This window comes from Epinephelus fuscoguttatus, linkage group LG8 (genome assembly GCF_011397635.1).
Source record: "Epinephelus fuscoguttatus linkage group LG8, E.fuscoguttatus.final_Chr_v1".
NCBI lineage: Eukaryota > Metazoa > Chordata > Actinopteri > Perciformes > Serranidae > Epinephelus > Epinephelus fuscoguttatus.
Window position 1 is genome coordinate 6,695,851 of NC_064759.1, and position 16,560 is coordinate 6,712,410.

Sequence of the window (16,560 nt, forward strand, 5' to 3'; positions counted from 1 at the left end):
CCGTGCAGTGTATTGTTCTTCATTCCTCACTGCAATTAAAAGAACTGTAATTTTGCTCATTATGTCTTTTTGTTTTTTTTTCCTAAAAATGCACACATGACTAATGGAGAGGTTTGTGCAGTGTGTGTCGAAACAGCAGATTGTTGGTATGAATCCGTCCCTCCAACCTCCAGATCTTGTGTGGGAGTGACAAACAGTCCACAGCAGATGGTGCTGTAATCAACCGCCAAAAGTCTCTGTGAAATCCACGTCTTATGTGATCAGTGAAAATCCCTTCATCAGCGTATTTAAGACATTAAGATGTATTTTAAAGTACTGAGCCTGAGGGAAAACAACATGATGTGAGAAAGTTAAGAAAATAATCAAGTTTACTGTTAAAAAAATATCAGACAGGGTGAGATTTATATGTAAAGATAAGTATTCCATGTAATTTATATATATATTAATATAAAATAGCAGAGTTTGATGAGAAACAACAAAAAAATTAAAGTTTGCTGTTAAAAAAAAAAAAAAGATTTTCCAAAAAAAAAAAAAAAAAAGTTTTGAGGGGATGAGATTTAATAAGTACTCTATATAAAGAGAAGTATTTCATGTAATTTATATATATATTAATAGAAAATGAGTTTTAGGAAAAACAAATGTGAGGAAATCAAAGGAAAAAATAAGTTTGGTGTTAAAAGAAAACTAATAGATTTTTGTTTTCGAAACAACTTTTTTTACAGGGTGAGATTTAACAAATGCTAAATATAAAGATGTATGTAATGTAATTTATTACATACATTTTTTTATTTGAAAATAGTACTGAGTATGACAAAAAAACAACAAATGTGAGAACATTAAGGAGAAAAAAAATCAGTCATACAACAAAGAAAAATGTTTATTTTTTTTTACAGGATGAGATTTATGTAAAATAATACTGAGTTTGAGAAAAAAACAAATCTGAGAAAATCAAGGGTAAAATCAATTTTGTGTTAAAGAAAATAAACATTGTTTTTTTACAGGGCGGGATTGAACAAGTGCTGTATATAAAGACAAGTAGTGAAAAAATGGAATTTCCCCTCAGGAGGATTAATAAAGTATATAAAATAAATAAAAAAATTAAAAATAAAGTATTACATGTAATTTATATATATGTGTGTGTGTGTGTGTGTGTGTGTGTGTGTGTGTATAAATTTATTAACATAAAATAGTGCTAAGTTTGAGCACAAACAACAACAAATATGAGAAGATCAAGGAAAAAATCACTTTGATGTTAAACAATTTTTTAACAAAACAAAAAAAAAAACAAGCTATACATAAAGACAAATATTCCATGTATTTTATATAGTTTTTAATATAAAATAATTCTGAGAACGAGGAAAACAGCAACCAATATGAGAACACTGAGGAAAATTATCAGTTATTAAAACGGACTATTTTTCACAGTGTGAGATTTGACAAGTGCTTTACATAAAGATAAGTATTCCATGTAATTTATATATATTTTAATATTTAATAAAGTATTGAGTGTGAGATGTGTTTCCATAAAAAGCATTGTCACATGTTAAAGTCCCGAAGGTGTGTGAAATTTGGCATTTTGTATAAATACCTGTAAAAACACATCTTTATTAAGCACTCCTGAGACGTCACAGTCTTAAATATACGACTAAAATCTCACGTGTCTCACAAAATGATACCTAAAGCAGTGTGTATATGTTCATGTGCAAATATAAAAATATGAATATCAGTGTGTGACTGTAATCATGGTGAAAACACCAGAGTCTGCAGATCATGTTAATGACTGGATTTAGTGAAAACTGTGTGAATATTCATGATGTGTCATTAACAGGTCTACAGATGGCGTCGCTCTGCTGTACGTATGTGCTGCACACTCATGGTGGCTTCACTGAAACACCACACGTTATCAAATGTGTTCACCTCCCTGACAGATGCAGGTAACATCTGTAAGGAACAGCCTACAGACTGAGCTCATTTGCATGTGTGTGTAGCATTAAAATAACTCCACAGTCAGGAAACAGCAGATGCTTAAAATAGGATCCTGCGTGTTGAAAACATTAAAAGCTCATAGATCAGGCCACATATTTACACACATCCTCCGAGCATCATGGGAGACATCAAATCAGAGAACTTCTGCTTCTCTTCTGGCTTCAAACTGTTCATGTCTCAATCAGTGATGTCACTGATTTCCAGCAGCTGTTAAAACCAAAGTCCTGCTGTGACATCACTGATTAGTGTGTGGCCAGACATCCAACATGCTCCAAGCTCAGAGGTTTAAACCCATGAGGGGTCACAGGGGATGGATTTTTCACACATTATTTTTTCTGGGTTTGATTTTGAAGTATTTCCTGCAGCCAGCCTTGTGTTTTTTTAAGAAACTCCAGAGTGAACCGGTCCACGCTGATGATGACAGGTAACAGCAGGTCAGTCCTTCATTTCTTTACTCTCTGTATGCAAAGGGGGCTGTGACCCCAAACTGGAAGAGGTACAACATCTGAGGTCTCTGTCCAGAAGAGTGCAGCCATAGGAACAGCTAAGAAACTGCACAGAATCCTCAAACTCCCAAGTCTCTGGTGGCTTGAGGAAGACAGACCATCACCCCCACTCACAGGCCACTTTATTAGGTACACCTTGCTAGTACCAGGTTGGACCCCTTTTCCTTCAAAACTGCCTTAATTCTTGGTGTCACAGATTCAACAAGGTGCTGGAAACATTCCTCAGAGATGCTGGTCCATATTGACATGATGACATCACACAGTTGCTGCAGATTTGTCGGCTGCACATCCATGATGAGAATCTCCCATTCTGCCACATCCCAAAGGTGCTCTATTGGACTGAGATCTGGTGACTGTGGAGGCCATTGGAGTACAGTGAACTCATTGTCATGTTTGAGATGATGTGAGCTTTGTGACATGGTGCGTTATCCTGCTGGAAGTAGCCATCAGAAGATGGGTACACTGTGGTCATAAAGGGATGGACACGCTCAGCAACAATACTCAGGTAGGCTGTGGTGTTTAAACCATGCTCAGTTGGTACTAAGAAAATCTCCCCCACACCATTACACCACCAGCAGCAGCAGCCTGAAGCGTTGATACAAGGCAGGATGGATCCATGACACCAAATTCTGACCCTACCATCTGAATGTGGCAGCAGAAATCCAGACTCATCAGACCAGGCAATGTTTTCCAATCTTCTGTTGTCCAGTTTTGGTGAGCCTGTGTGAACTGTAGCCTCAGTTTCCTGTTGTTAGCTGACAGGAGTGGCACCTGGTGTGGTCTTCTGCTGCTGTAGCCCATCTGCTTCAAGGTTGGACAAGGTGTTGTTGCTTCAGAGATGGTCTTCTGCACACCTTGGTTGGAACCAGTGCTTATTTGACTTCCTGTTGCCTTTCTATCATCTTGAACCAGTCTGGCCATTCTCCTCTGACCTCTGGCATCAACAAGGCATTTTGGCTCACTGGATATTTTCTCTTTTTGGGACCATCCTCTGTAAACCCTAGAGATGGCTGTGTGTGAACATCCCAGTAAATACTCAGACCAGCCCGACTGGCACCAACAACCATGCCACATTCAAAGTCACTTAAATCACCTTTCTTCCTCATTCTGATGCTCAGTTTGAACTTCAGCCGGTCGTCTAAATGCAGAGTTGCTGCCACGTGATTGGCTAATTAGATGTTTTTGTGAACAAGCAGTTGAACAGGTGTCCCTAATAAAGTGGCTAGTGAGTGTGCATATAAACTAGAGTTCCTTGGGATAGGTGAGATGACCTGTCCTACTTAGAACCCTACTTAACCAAACTCCACTAAACCTCACCAATCCAAACAACAAAGGTACCTAGTACTAGCCAATCAGAGTGAGTGTAGGGCGGGTCCTTCCTACGTCATCCTGTCAAAAGAAACTTTGCTAACAGGACATTTATCTTACCGAAATAGATCATTTATGTTCTTTTTGTAACCAGTGTGTTGAAACTATTTCACATTTATTTTTTGATTGTGGAATCACATAAGCTTTCTGGTCAGCTCTTAATCTCCATTTTTTAAACTCTGCCAATATCAAATACTCCTTTACATTAAGAGATATCATATGCTACTACACTAACAAAAATAACAAAGATTTTGAATTTTTACTAAATTTTGTAATCCTTCATGCTAAATTTTACATTCACAAACAAAAATTTGCCAAGTCTTGCCCCATTTTCAAAACCTTCCTCTTAGAATTTGATAACACTATGAAATCCTTATGTTTAATTGAAAACAGTAAAAGCATCAAACTTATCGCTCATTATGAAACGTTTTTCCCATCCTCTGACTAAACTCTGCTGCTTCTTTTTATTATCTTGTTATACTGTCTTCTTGTCTGTACCAACACTTTCTAGAATCTTGAATATATTTTTTTGTACTGTCTCATTTGTGGTGTACCTGCCTGTTAACACTTTATTGTTCAATAAAAACAAAAAAAAAACAAAAAAAAAACAAAACAGGACATTGATCAAGTTTATGTAACGTTAGAGATATTTATTTACTGAAAGGATGAAACGACCGTTTGTGGATATCTTTGGATGTAATAATGTGGACTGGATGTTTCACTGAATTTGGATCGTTAACTTATGTCTAAATATTACCTGTGGGAGCTTCGCAGGTGAGTTAACGTTTTTTTTGTTGGTGGTTTGACAGAAGCATTGATTGTACCTGCTGTGTTGGTTTTATCCGCATCAACGGAATCACACGAATCTTAGCTTTCTAATGAAATGTCGTGTGAGTAAAACTCAGCAGTTGTGGCGCCGTCGGATTGTTTAACGTTAGCTAGCAGCACACCGTAATATTAGCCGTTAGCAATGCGTTAATATTAACAGTTAAGTTAGCAATACACTAACGTTAATATTACCGTTAGCAATACGCTAATATTAACAGTTAGAAATATCCTAATATTAACTGTTGGCAATAGGCTAATATGAACCGTTAGCAATACATTAATATTAACCGTTAGCAATACATTAATATGAACCGTTAGCAATAGGCTAATATGAACCGTTAGCAATACATTAATATTAACCGTTAGCAATAGGCTAATATGAACCGTTAGCAATACATTAATATTAACCGTTAGCAATACATTAATATGAACCGTTAGCAATACGCTAATATTAACAGTTAGAAATATCTTAATATTAACAGCTGGCAGTAGGCTAATATGAACCGTTAGCAGTACATTAATATTAACCGTTAGCAATACGTTAATATTAATCGTTGGCAGTAGGCTAACCGTTAGCAATAGGCTAATATTAACCGTTGGCAATACCTGAAGCAAGAGGCTAGTTAACATTATGTGTTTGTTGACCATTGGTCAAAGAAGTACTCAGATCTTTACTCAAGTAAAAGTATCAATACCACACTGAAAATACTTAAATACTTCTGAATTATATCTGATGTTTTTGGAGAAATATTACTGCTGCAATGGTGTGTTTTATTTTACTGTGATTAATGTTCTAATTTTAACTCTTTTATATAAATTCAGTTCAGTTTAATTCAAATAGCTGTATTGGCGTGAACAAAGCATTATTGCCAAAACATTTCATAAAAATTAAATAAAATTACATAAAAAAAAAATAAAATAAATATACGTATTTATTATACCTGTGTGGCATATGTTCAATATTATAAATAAAATAAAATAAAATTAATAGACAAAACTAAAAACAAAACCAAAATAGATAAATTAAATAGAAAATAAATACAAGTTAAAATAAAAGTAATCTGTTAATAAAGAAATCACTTGTTACATACAGGTGTTACATACAGGCTCTACATTATACTGCTGCAGTCCATTCTTGGTTACTATACAGTATAATATACATAGTATGCTGCCTTTTTTTTGCCTTTTTTTTTACAGACTGACTTATATCTGATGCTTTTTTATTAATATTACTGCTGCATTAATGTGTATGTTGAATTTTACTGTGTTTGTTTAATGTGCTAATTTTAACTCCTTTATATCAATTAAATTCATTTCAGTTCAAATAGCTGTGAACAAAGTGTTCTTGCCAAAGCATTTCAGAAAAATAAAATAAAATAAAAACATAAAATTAAATTAAAAAAAACAAAAAACAAAATGAATAAAATGAAAAAAAGAGTAAATAAATACAAGTAAAGTTATTATATTTTACATGTTGCATACATATTCATCATAGGAGTTGCGTACCGTTTTTTTTAAAGACCTGAAGTATACTTTTTAAAAGATAGGTGCACAGTAAAACAACACTGATCATTCCTCCTGTTTATTCTGGACATTAAGAGATCACATCATCATGGGCCTCCAGTGTGAATGATGGGGGATAAAATCCACATCCACAGTCATCTCTCTGTGGAACCCATTTTTTACTCAGGCTGATTAACCGTGTTAATGTCATTATCTGCAGTCCATTTAGTATAACACATTATTAACCGTGACATGTTATAGTCTCTAAATTTTCTTTAACAGAGATTAAGAGCCCTTCTCTGTGCTGCTCTGCTCATATCCTCTGCTTTTTAATGACCTGTTGGATTACTGAAGCGATCCACCGACAGGCTGAGAAGCTGACATATTGATCCCACTGTGGAAGGATATGGCCTTCACCTTTGCATGAAATCCTGCTAATAGGTGGTGAGGGAATTCTGCCCGGGGTCTCGCTTAATGGAACGAGGAAATGTCGCTCAAGAAAAACGATCGATGAGACGGTCAATGAGAATTAGATCTGGCTGTAATGTAAAAGGGAGCAAAAACAAACCAGCAGTTATTTCATCCCCTGCAGAGCAATGGGAGCTTTTTAACAGCCTCTGAATCATCTGAAAATGGCATCAATGAATTCTCAAAAGAGTTTTATACAAACATTTTCTCTAATTAGAAGTGGGACACTTAAAAGATAAGGCTGGGAATATTCTCTCTATCCTCTCCCAATACTTTCCGACTTGTCTAACCTGTCTGTGGCTCTCAGCTCCAGGCCCATTGGCTCCAACTGAAGATGGAAATCTTAAAAGCCCAGCTAAATCAAAATCTGTGACTTCTTTGTAAAACTCATTAAACATGTTAGAAAATGCTTGTTTAAAACGTGTGAAAGTCAGCATTTTTGTGTCCAGGATTTTTTTGGCAGGCCTGAAATCATGGCTGGATGATGCACTGAAGCCATCCTTAACATAACCCATCCCCTGCTGTTGTAAAACTTGAATAATAGCCCAGGCTATTATTTGCTTAAATCACTGAACTCAACTGACTCAATTTGGGACAGGCTTTTGCTTCCTTTTACACAAAACTGTTGCTCAGGAAAGATGGGAAATACCATCAAATTCTTTACTTGAATAACATATCAATTATGTGTTGTGTTATGACCCTTGTTTCATGGCACTCTAACAACTAACAAGCTACTTTTTAAATCTACCACAGTGGGTCGCACGCGTAACACATCGTCAGAATGTTCTGCCCATGGTCTTGTCCTGCAGACTTAGTTTCGGCGTTGGTACTACCTCCTGTGGGGTATTAAAGGTGAGACCACTTTGTCCCTCCATGTCATGATCGTACCTTATATAGAGCATGATCAGGCGGCATAACTGCGTGACATTCCTGCCTTGAAGAGGCAGTGTAAAAGGGGCTTATGTTACTACTGTACTAATGTTGAAGCACACTGCATTAGTGTTGTTTCGTTCACCCTGTGTGTAAGGGATAGCGATGGTGAAATCGAAGCTTCATGAAGCATTGAACCACTTTGACACACCTGCTTCAAGAATGACACACCTGCTTCAAGAATGACACACTGCTTCGAAGCATTTCATAAAGTCACAAGAGTGACATCTGCTGGCTGTGTGTCAGAACTGCATCTAAGTGAAAGACCATTGGGACTGCCTGTAACGAGGCCTCGCTCCCGGTAGTCACGTGATTGTGGGCGTGCCGAAGCAGGGATCGAAACACTGCCTCGGAACACTTGCGCTTCAATAGATCGACACTGTGTCGAGCAAACTGGCTCGAGCGTAACATCACTAGTAAGGGACAAGTTTGCTACGTTCATCAAGCTCCCTTAGCTATTTCAGGCTAACACAAATAAACTGTTTTAAATGCCACAATCATATAAATACAAGCTACATAGCCGTCACTTACGTGACTTTCAGTCTTTCACCCTGAAAAGGTGACTCGGCCTACCAGCAGTTACTGCTCACTGCGGTGTGTCTCTGCTTTGTCGCAGAGCAGAGAATACTGCTTTTTTTTTTATTTTTTTTTTTATCATTTCTAAACCGAATTTTATATACTTGGCAATTTATTTTAATCATTTTAATATGACGGAAAGGTTAATATTTTTCTGTGGTGTGACAAACTCATTACACATTAATTTTTGCTTTACCTGGACTTTAAAAACAGGTCACGCATATATATTGCTTCATTTTTACAAAGAACTCAGTGATTTCCTAAAATAGCTAGGCACTGTAGTTTAAATCAAATGTTACTCAAACAGGAGGAAATAGTGATTTTGTTGGGGACTATTTTTAGCTGTGGATTAATCCACATTTGGTGCCCCAGTGAGTATTTGTGGTAGCAGGATTGTGTATGGGGGATTGAGTCAAAATAAACTACAGTGTATGTGTTTATGGTAATGAAGGAACATGTCACTCAGTGCAACAGTGTGGCTCACTGATGTGTCTATAGCCATGTAGGCGGCACGGGTGTTGGATGGTGATATCGGTCTGTTGGTGAAATATCTTAGCATCTGCTGGATGTGTTGGCACAAAATTTTGTACAGACACTAACAGTTCCAAAAAGATTAATCCCTAGTGATTTCAGTGATTCCCTGATTTTGCCTACAACATGATGAAGTGAAGTGTCTTTTGAGATAAAATGTTTAGAAAACCGAGCTATTTATGTGGAATGTGCACACCTTGTGTCATAGTTTACACATTTACTTGGACATGTTCACAATAAATCAGTGTTTTTGCAAACAGTCATATATTGATCCACGGTGAAACGAATAATTTAAAGGATAACTTGGACCCTATTTCCCCGTGTAAACTGAGCAAAGACACAGATGTGAACAGCAATTTTTGAAATTGGTTATGTTGAGGGAGCGGACAACAGCCAGCAGCTGTGGAGTTAGCTGCAATGGAGGCACACGGGGTAATCATATGATGTCACTGTATGTCAATTAAAAGTGGTTATTTTCACCACAGACAGGCTCAGATTGTTATTATAAATATCTGAAGTGTCACTTTACCTTTCACTTGGTCTGGTCTGGTTATTATTGCCTTCTTAAGCAGAATTCTTGTTCTTAAATATCACAAGAAAGCACGAGATGTCACTTGTTGCAGGACAGTGTTAGGATCCAGCTGCTTGAAGTGTAACTCATTTTGTCTGCACAGGTCGGAAATGCACAAACATGAACCACTCTTCACAACATAGGCATTCTTCTTATGTGGGCATGGGGTCACAGCAACTCCAGGAGCTCCAACATCTCCCTGCTTCACATCCTGCAGAGCCCTGGTCACCGTCCACTGCCTTTCATTCCTCTCTCCTCATCCACTCTTCAGTGTATACTCGCATGAATACGGGCAGTGGTCAGATTCGAAAGCCTCACCCACATGATTGAAATCAGGTAAATAATCATTCATGAACTGAATATGTTTTAGATAACTCTACTGTGAAATACTAGTAACTAATACTAACAAGGCGATAACAAACAGACTGGATCAAGTGAAAGGTAAAGAGACACTTCAGACACTTATAATAACAATCTGAGCCACTCTGGCAAAAATAACCACTTTTAATAGACATAGAGTGACAATGTTCAATTGCCCCGTGTACTTCCATTACAGCTCAGTGCTCGGCTGCCTGCCGCTGCATGCTTGCTCAATACTGGATCAATTTCAAAAATTGTTTTTCACATGAGTCTCTTTGATCAATTTACATTGGGAAACAAGGTTTATGTTGAAAAATGCTGAAGTTATCCTTTAATACTGGTAGATGTGAAAATAATAAAATCCGAGAGAGCTTAGACATGCCCTTAAGAAGACTATGAGTTGAAACGCAGAAGCACTACGCGCATTTATTAAAGGATTTTTAATTTTTGCAAAGCAGTGTGCCCTAGTGTTTTTATGGTTATGACTTATTGATCACAAAGCTGAGTAAAATCTATGAATAAATATTGCTTTTTGTTGCTGAGGGTTAGATGAGAAGATTGGTACTGCTCTCATGCTTGTACAGTAAATATAAGCTGCAGCCAGGATATGGTTAGCTTAGCGTAGCATAAAGAAAGGAGTAAAACAGTCTAAAGGTAACAAAAAGCCCATTGCTGTTAAGCTAAGCTGTCCATCTCTTGCTGTGCATTTGAATAACATCATTTTTCCCTTCTTACAGGTCGCTTATAAGAATACTTACTATTTGGTGAGTTTGCATTTGCACAATAAAACAGACATTTAAGCACATTATCAGTGAAACTTACATCCATCTTTATTTCATCACGCTAAAATCTCTACAGATGTGTGTTCAATCCGTGTAGAAACACTTAAACTTCACACATCAGCTAAAACATCTTATTTGTCTATGTGGCTTCTTCTTTTTCCTCCTCTTTTCCTTATTACATGGCAGATGGGAAGAGGGAACAAATGTGATTTGCTCCCTCAGAGCCACAGAATGTTCCAGTGACTCATGCAATGATAATATAGTTCAATGCTCTGCACCAACTGTCTGCAGGGGGACAGAGGGGAGTCCCACTACACACACACACACACACACACACACACATGAATGCGCAAACGTGGGCACATTCAAACACACTAGACAGACATGCATGCATAAGGTCTGTGTGATGCTCTGTCATTGGAAAGTATTTCTATATGTTCTGTCACCTAGTGGACAGCATCACCCTGTAGGCTTACCTGTCTGAGTGGGCTGTGGATGATTGACACAGATTTACTGAGATATCTAAATTCTGAAAAATGGGACATCTCTGACCCAGCATGTTGTATTAACTTTATTGTTACAGCCACTATGCGTAGAATATACACGTATGAAGGGGGTTGTTTTTTGTGTTGCCACCAGGGGGAACCAAAGTTGAAAATTTCCCAACCCTGCACACACTAGATCAAATCAGTGATTCGCAACTGGTGTTATTCGATATCCTTATTTTTACGTAAGTGAAATACTGGTCATATTGGTTTTAATAAACCATAGTATTTCCTAGCTTTGGTGAGTTTTCTGCAAAAGGAATCAAAGGCCCATCTCTTATAGACCCCTTTCCCAAATATATGCTGGTTAAGTTCAGTGATTGAACCATGTAACAGCTTAATGGTGACAGTATTATAAGTATTGGTGCAGTTGTCATGACAACAGAAATAGAAATATGTATGATAACACCTGGATTGGGTGGCACGGTGGTGCAGAGGTTAGCATCGTCGCCTTACAGCAAGATAGTTCCTCGTTCAAACCCAGGGTGAGGGGCTCTAACCTTGGGGTGGTGGAGCCCTTCTGTGTGGAGTTTGCATGTTCTCCCTGTTTCAGTGTGGGGTTTTTTCCGAGGGTTTTCCTCTTCCTCCCATAAGACATGCAGGTTAATTGGTGACTCTAAATTGTCCGTAGGTGTGAATGTGAGTGTGAATGGTTGTCTGTCTCTATGTGTCAGCCCTGTGATAGTCTGGTGACCTGTCCAGGGTGAACCCTGCCTCTCGTTCAGTGTCAGCTGGAATAGGCTCCAGCCCCCCTGCGACCCCCAACAGGTTACAGAAAATGAATGGATGAACATCTGCATCGTGTGATCACAACACAAAATGATCAGTCAGTTAGCCTACACTTAGTGGCTTTAATCTTCAGCCTCTCACTTACAAATAACATTTCAGTTGATATAATTAAACTCATCTCACTGTGGATGGACGTGAACAGCTTTGCAGGTAGCTAAACACACTTTCAGTTAATGCTGAAGGCAGTAGTTAGACTTTGAGGTTTTACGATAGTCAAAAATAATGTCAACATCATTTAAAATGTTGGGTTAATAGTTGTTTATTGTCAAGAAAAAAAAGTCTTCGGGGAAATATCAGAGGTTCTCTTTGTCTTTTTTTTTAAGCCAGAAGTGACCATATTTGGATGAGAGGGTGGAGCTCTCGAGAATTGAGGGGTGGATCTGACTTTTTGACTGTAGCAACACCTCACAGACAGCCTTTCACTAAAGCAGCCCTGCTCTTTAATATGCATAACTTTAATAAATGTAGACAGGTGAGTTATATTAAAATTCACCCCCCCATACAGTTGTCATGAATATTGACATAAGCCATAGAGACCAAAACCATTTTTGTACCAGGCTGTAAACATGTTTATTACTGTTGTAAAGTTTGGCATTTGAACATGGGTGTCTATGAAGATTGACTGGCTTTTAAAGCCAGCCTCAAGGGGCCAATCAAGGAACTGCAGTTTTTTGCACTTCTCCGTTGACTTCATTTTTCAGCTGATGAGGTTGCTGCTTGGCCCCGTTAGCCAGAGGGGAGTGTCAGCGTCAGCGGCTGGCAGGCTGAACTACGGCAGGGGAACAAGAGTAAAAGTAACTTGGATTTCTAGCTACACTAGTATCTAAATGGACCAAAGGGACGTTTACATGCTGCAGCTGACCAGCTAATTGGCTACCTAGCCTGCAAACTGACTTAAGCAGTGCGCATTTTTGGGGAGAATGTTTGTTTGGTGAAAATAGGGGGCACCATCATGAAACAAAAAATATCATATATTAGTTTTGTCATTATGGTTTCAGTTTTTTTTTTCTCAAAGGAGACCCCATGACTTGTGAGTCACAGGGAAAAATTAATACTGCAGCAGTCCCTAAAAAGATACAGTTTCAGTTCAGTTGGACTAAATGTTAAAAGTACGCTGACTTGAAGCACTGCAGAATTTTGACTTACTAACCTTACAAAGTGTCTAGCAGCCTAATCAGTCACTCAGGACATGCTAGGTTTCTCAGAAAACACTTTTTTTTTAAGCAGATCAGTTATGTATATGAATGTAGTTGGAGGAGTCTGAGTTGTGTGAGCATCTGCGTTTTCAAAATGCTGAGAAACATTTGTTTTGGACATGTATCAGTGTGGAATGAAACCCTTTTTTTTAATAATCAGTACTCCCCTAGCATACTGAGACATTTCCTGAAAATGGCAGATGCCTTCAGGCTAATATGAAGTGTTTGTACATTAATGTCAGGCTTTCTTCACTCTTAATGCTCTTTTGCTTCTGCCTGGGGATGTTAACTAAGTGAGGGAGACCCAGCTGTCTGTTATCTGGCCAGCATCAATGCGTTCTCAGCCCCACAGGGAGGAAGACCTGGGGTCAGCCTGTGTTGATGCACAGGACAGGACCTTACATAATGGTCCCATTATGATACATGGTGTTCTGCACTAGACTCCACACTCAGGCTATTTATAGCAAAGAGGGCCAGAAATGGAGTAGAATTGATATATGTGCTTTGGGCTGCTGTCACAGTCAGGGGGGTCATGGTGGTGACAGAGTCGCCAGCTCCCTTCTGAGAAACATGGTGATTTGATTGGATCTCAGAAGTTGTAATGTTGATTTTCTTAGCAATGTATTTATTCTACAAACCATCTGCTCCCAGCAGAAGGTTCAGACTGCAATACGTATTGTACGAGAAGTGCTGTAATCATCAGTGCATTAGTATCAGCCCTGGCTAACGCTTAGAGAGTCAGCGCTGAGTTGTATTTTATCAGTAGAAGTCCCACTTCACCTTCAGGAGAGCTTCTTATCCAACACCTACAAGCTCCCATGGCATATGTATCACTAATTCATTCACCAAAATCATCACACATTTTGCCCCCTGATACCTGCTGGGCTGTGTAAAGTGGAACTAAAGTGAAGCAGTTGGAGAGGGGTTGAATTTTTTTATTTTTTTTTCCCAGCTCAGAATTGTGATCATGAGTTTCTCCAATACATTCTCACTCCCAGCTCGTCAAATCCAGACGCTTGTTTAGGGGCCTTACATGTCAAAATATGACACTCTAGGTACTACTCCAGTGCTGGTTTTGGAGTTCCGGCATTGTCTTCTCGAAAAAACTTTGGTTTTCATAGAAAATGTAAAGTTTCAGTTTTTTAAATACAAATGTGGGGTTAGAGTTGGTGTGGAAGGACAGACAGACAGATTGGGGTGGGGGGTGGGGCACGATGGTGAGTTAAGTGGTTGATGACAGACTGCCATCGAGGATGGATGATGGCATCGTCCAATCGACCCAACCCTTGGAACCATATCTTTATCTCCTAGCCTTGGTAGTCTCATGTAATGCTCCACTGGATGTTTGAGTGGTCAGCTGCTGAAGTTTTCCTGGCCTCAGTGTAATATTTCAGATGGTGGAAGTAATTTGTGGTGTTTATTTTGCGCACAAGGTCATGTCAGTGCTTTTGACTGTGGTCAGCGTCTTAAAAAAAAAAAGTTCCATCACTGTTTTTTGCGGCTCTGACACATTCTGTTGTTCCTTACAGGCTTTTTCTTTCAACACATTTGAGTTAGTCACAGTCAGGACATGAGGCTCCATAACATTTACGACTCCCTATTTTATTTTGCTTTTTCACTGGGCACCAGTCTAATGCTGGTTAAACAGAAAACAAATCCCCAGTATAACTAAATTATTTTAACTGAACCAGTAAAATTATTTCAGCCTCTGAGAGACTCTTTATCTGCTGACATTCAGGCCAAGAAAATGGCGCAGGACTTGGAGACAAAAATACATTTCATGATCTTTATGGAGACAAAAGGATTTGATTTGAATTTTCATTGATGCAGAGCGTGATGCAGTCAGTTGCCAGGGAGGCTGCTCTAACCTGCCTACAATACGCCTGACCCACATGCATGGGTCATGATGATGCAGGTCTGATGCACTCGGCGGTGACAGGCACATTTGACGTGAATCGTTTGTCATCTGAATGGTGAAACACAACAGAACACAACAGAGTTTTTTTAAATTGTTGTACATAAATAGTGGAGTGTAGTTACAAAAAAAACTGTTCTTTGGCTTAATTAGAAACGTTTACACAACAAAACCATAAGAAATGCAGAAGGCTGTCTTTCAGTTCATATTAATATCTTAGATGACATGAGTTTTAGGGTCTTATTACCTAAATGTAAAAGTTCTTTAATGGAAAAATTAATAATGTGCAATTAACCCTCTGAAACCTGAGTAAATTGGCTTGATTTCTTTTAAAAACACCCGAAGAAGGCAATGAGCAACGAAAGAAGAAATGACCCAAAAAGCTAACAAGAAAGAGTGGTGCAAATACTCATTCTGAGTGCCATTTGTAAATTTGGAGTGCTATCTGAATGTACCATTCGGTTATCCAGAGCACTGCACTCTCAGAGTGGCAGGGCGTACCCTCAACACTCTCTGGAAAGACGGCGCAGCAGAGCACCAAATGGAGTGAATGTGTGATTAAAGGATAACTTTGGTATTTTTCAACCTGGGCCCTATTTCCCCATGTGTATGTGTGCGTATGATTCATAGGTACAACTCGTTCTAAAATTGGTTCAGTATTGAGGGAGGCAGATGCAGCCGGCAGCCGCAAAACGGTAATGGGGACAAATGCGTCCTGTATAAATTTGCGCATTAAAAGCGCTTTTTTCGCCACTGACCGGTTCAGATCGCCAGTGCTATCTCTGTAGATAGCATACTAAACGTTTCCCTTACCTCTGGGCTGTGTGACGTCATCTAGCGAGAGCTTTGCTCCACTGTGTCTGTAGCTCTCGCTACTCGTGGGACAGCTGTTTTCTTGAGGAAGAGGTGTTTCGGGATTGGATGTCTTCTCTTCTTCGGCTGGCAGTAGTCATCTTGGAAGAAGTGAGCACTGCATACCCGATGGTCTGCAAGGCGCAGTGTCTGGACAGGAGTGTTAGCATCCATTTGTAGCACAACTAGCCACAACTTCAGCATCTCGCCGTCCGACAAAGGCAGCCTATGAAAGCTGTACGGGTTGTTGCGCGACATCCTGCTCTTGCAATTCGGATAAGCACAAACATGAACCATTGTACTGTACATGAACTGTACTTCGGGACAACCAGCGCCACTTAGAGCGGCGCTCTGCATGGCTCTTCTGTTTTCTTCCAGCAACAAGCAAAGCTCTTGCAAGATGACGTCACAGCCCAGAGGAAGTGAAGGGTAAGGGAAACGTTTAGTATGCTATTTACAGAGATAACACTGGCAATCTGAACCGGTCAGTGGCGGAAAAAAGCACTTTTAATGTGCAAACTTATACAGGACACATTTGCCCCCATTACCATTTTAGCTCGTTTCCGGGTCCCAGCTGCATCCGCCTCCCTCAATACTGAACCAATTTTAGAACGAGTTGTACTTATGAATCATACGCACACATACACATGGGGAAATAGGGCCCAGGTTGAAAAATACCAAAGTTATCCTTTAACTTAAACATTCATTAATTCATATAGAAATATTACGCTCCATTTCTTCGACCAACAGGGCTCTCATTTTAGTGTAGAGCATCAGACTGAATTTACCAAAGCACCATGTCAGGTCACTCACTCTCCGGGACCATGAGTGTTTCTTGAAACCGTAAACACTGA

General features: G+C 39.0%; 1 protein-coding gene across 1 annotated transcript in view; it reads left to right on the forward strand.

The window, feature by feature from the left end:
- Positions 1-4,594: 4,594 nt before the first annotated feature.
- The window catches only part of dgkb (diacylglycerol kinase, beta), a 127,739-nt gene continuing 115,773 nt past the window's right edge, over positions 4,595-16,560 (forward strand). Inside the window, exons 1-2 of the mRNA XM_049583322.1 lie at positions 4,595-4,634; positions 10,365-10,391. The gene's annotated coding sequence lies outside the window, so the exon portion shown is untranslated. The remainder of the gene's footprint in view (positions 4,635-10,364; positions 10,392-16,560) is intronic.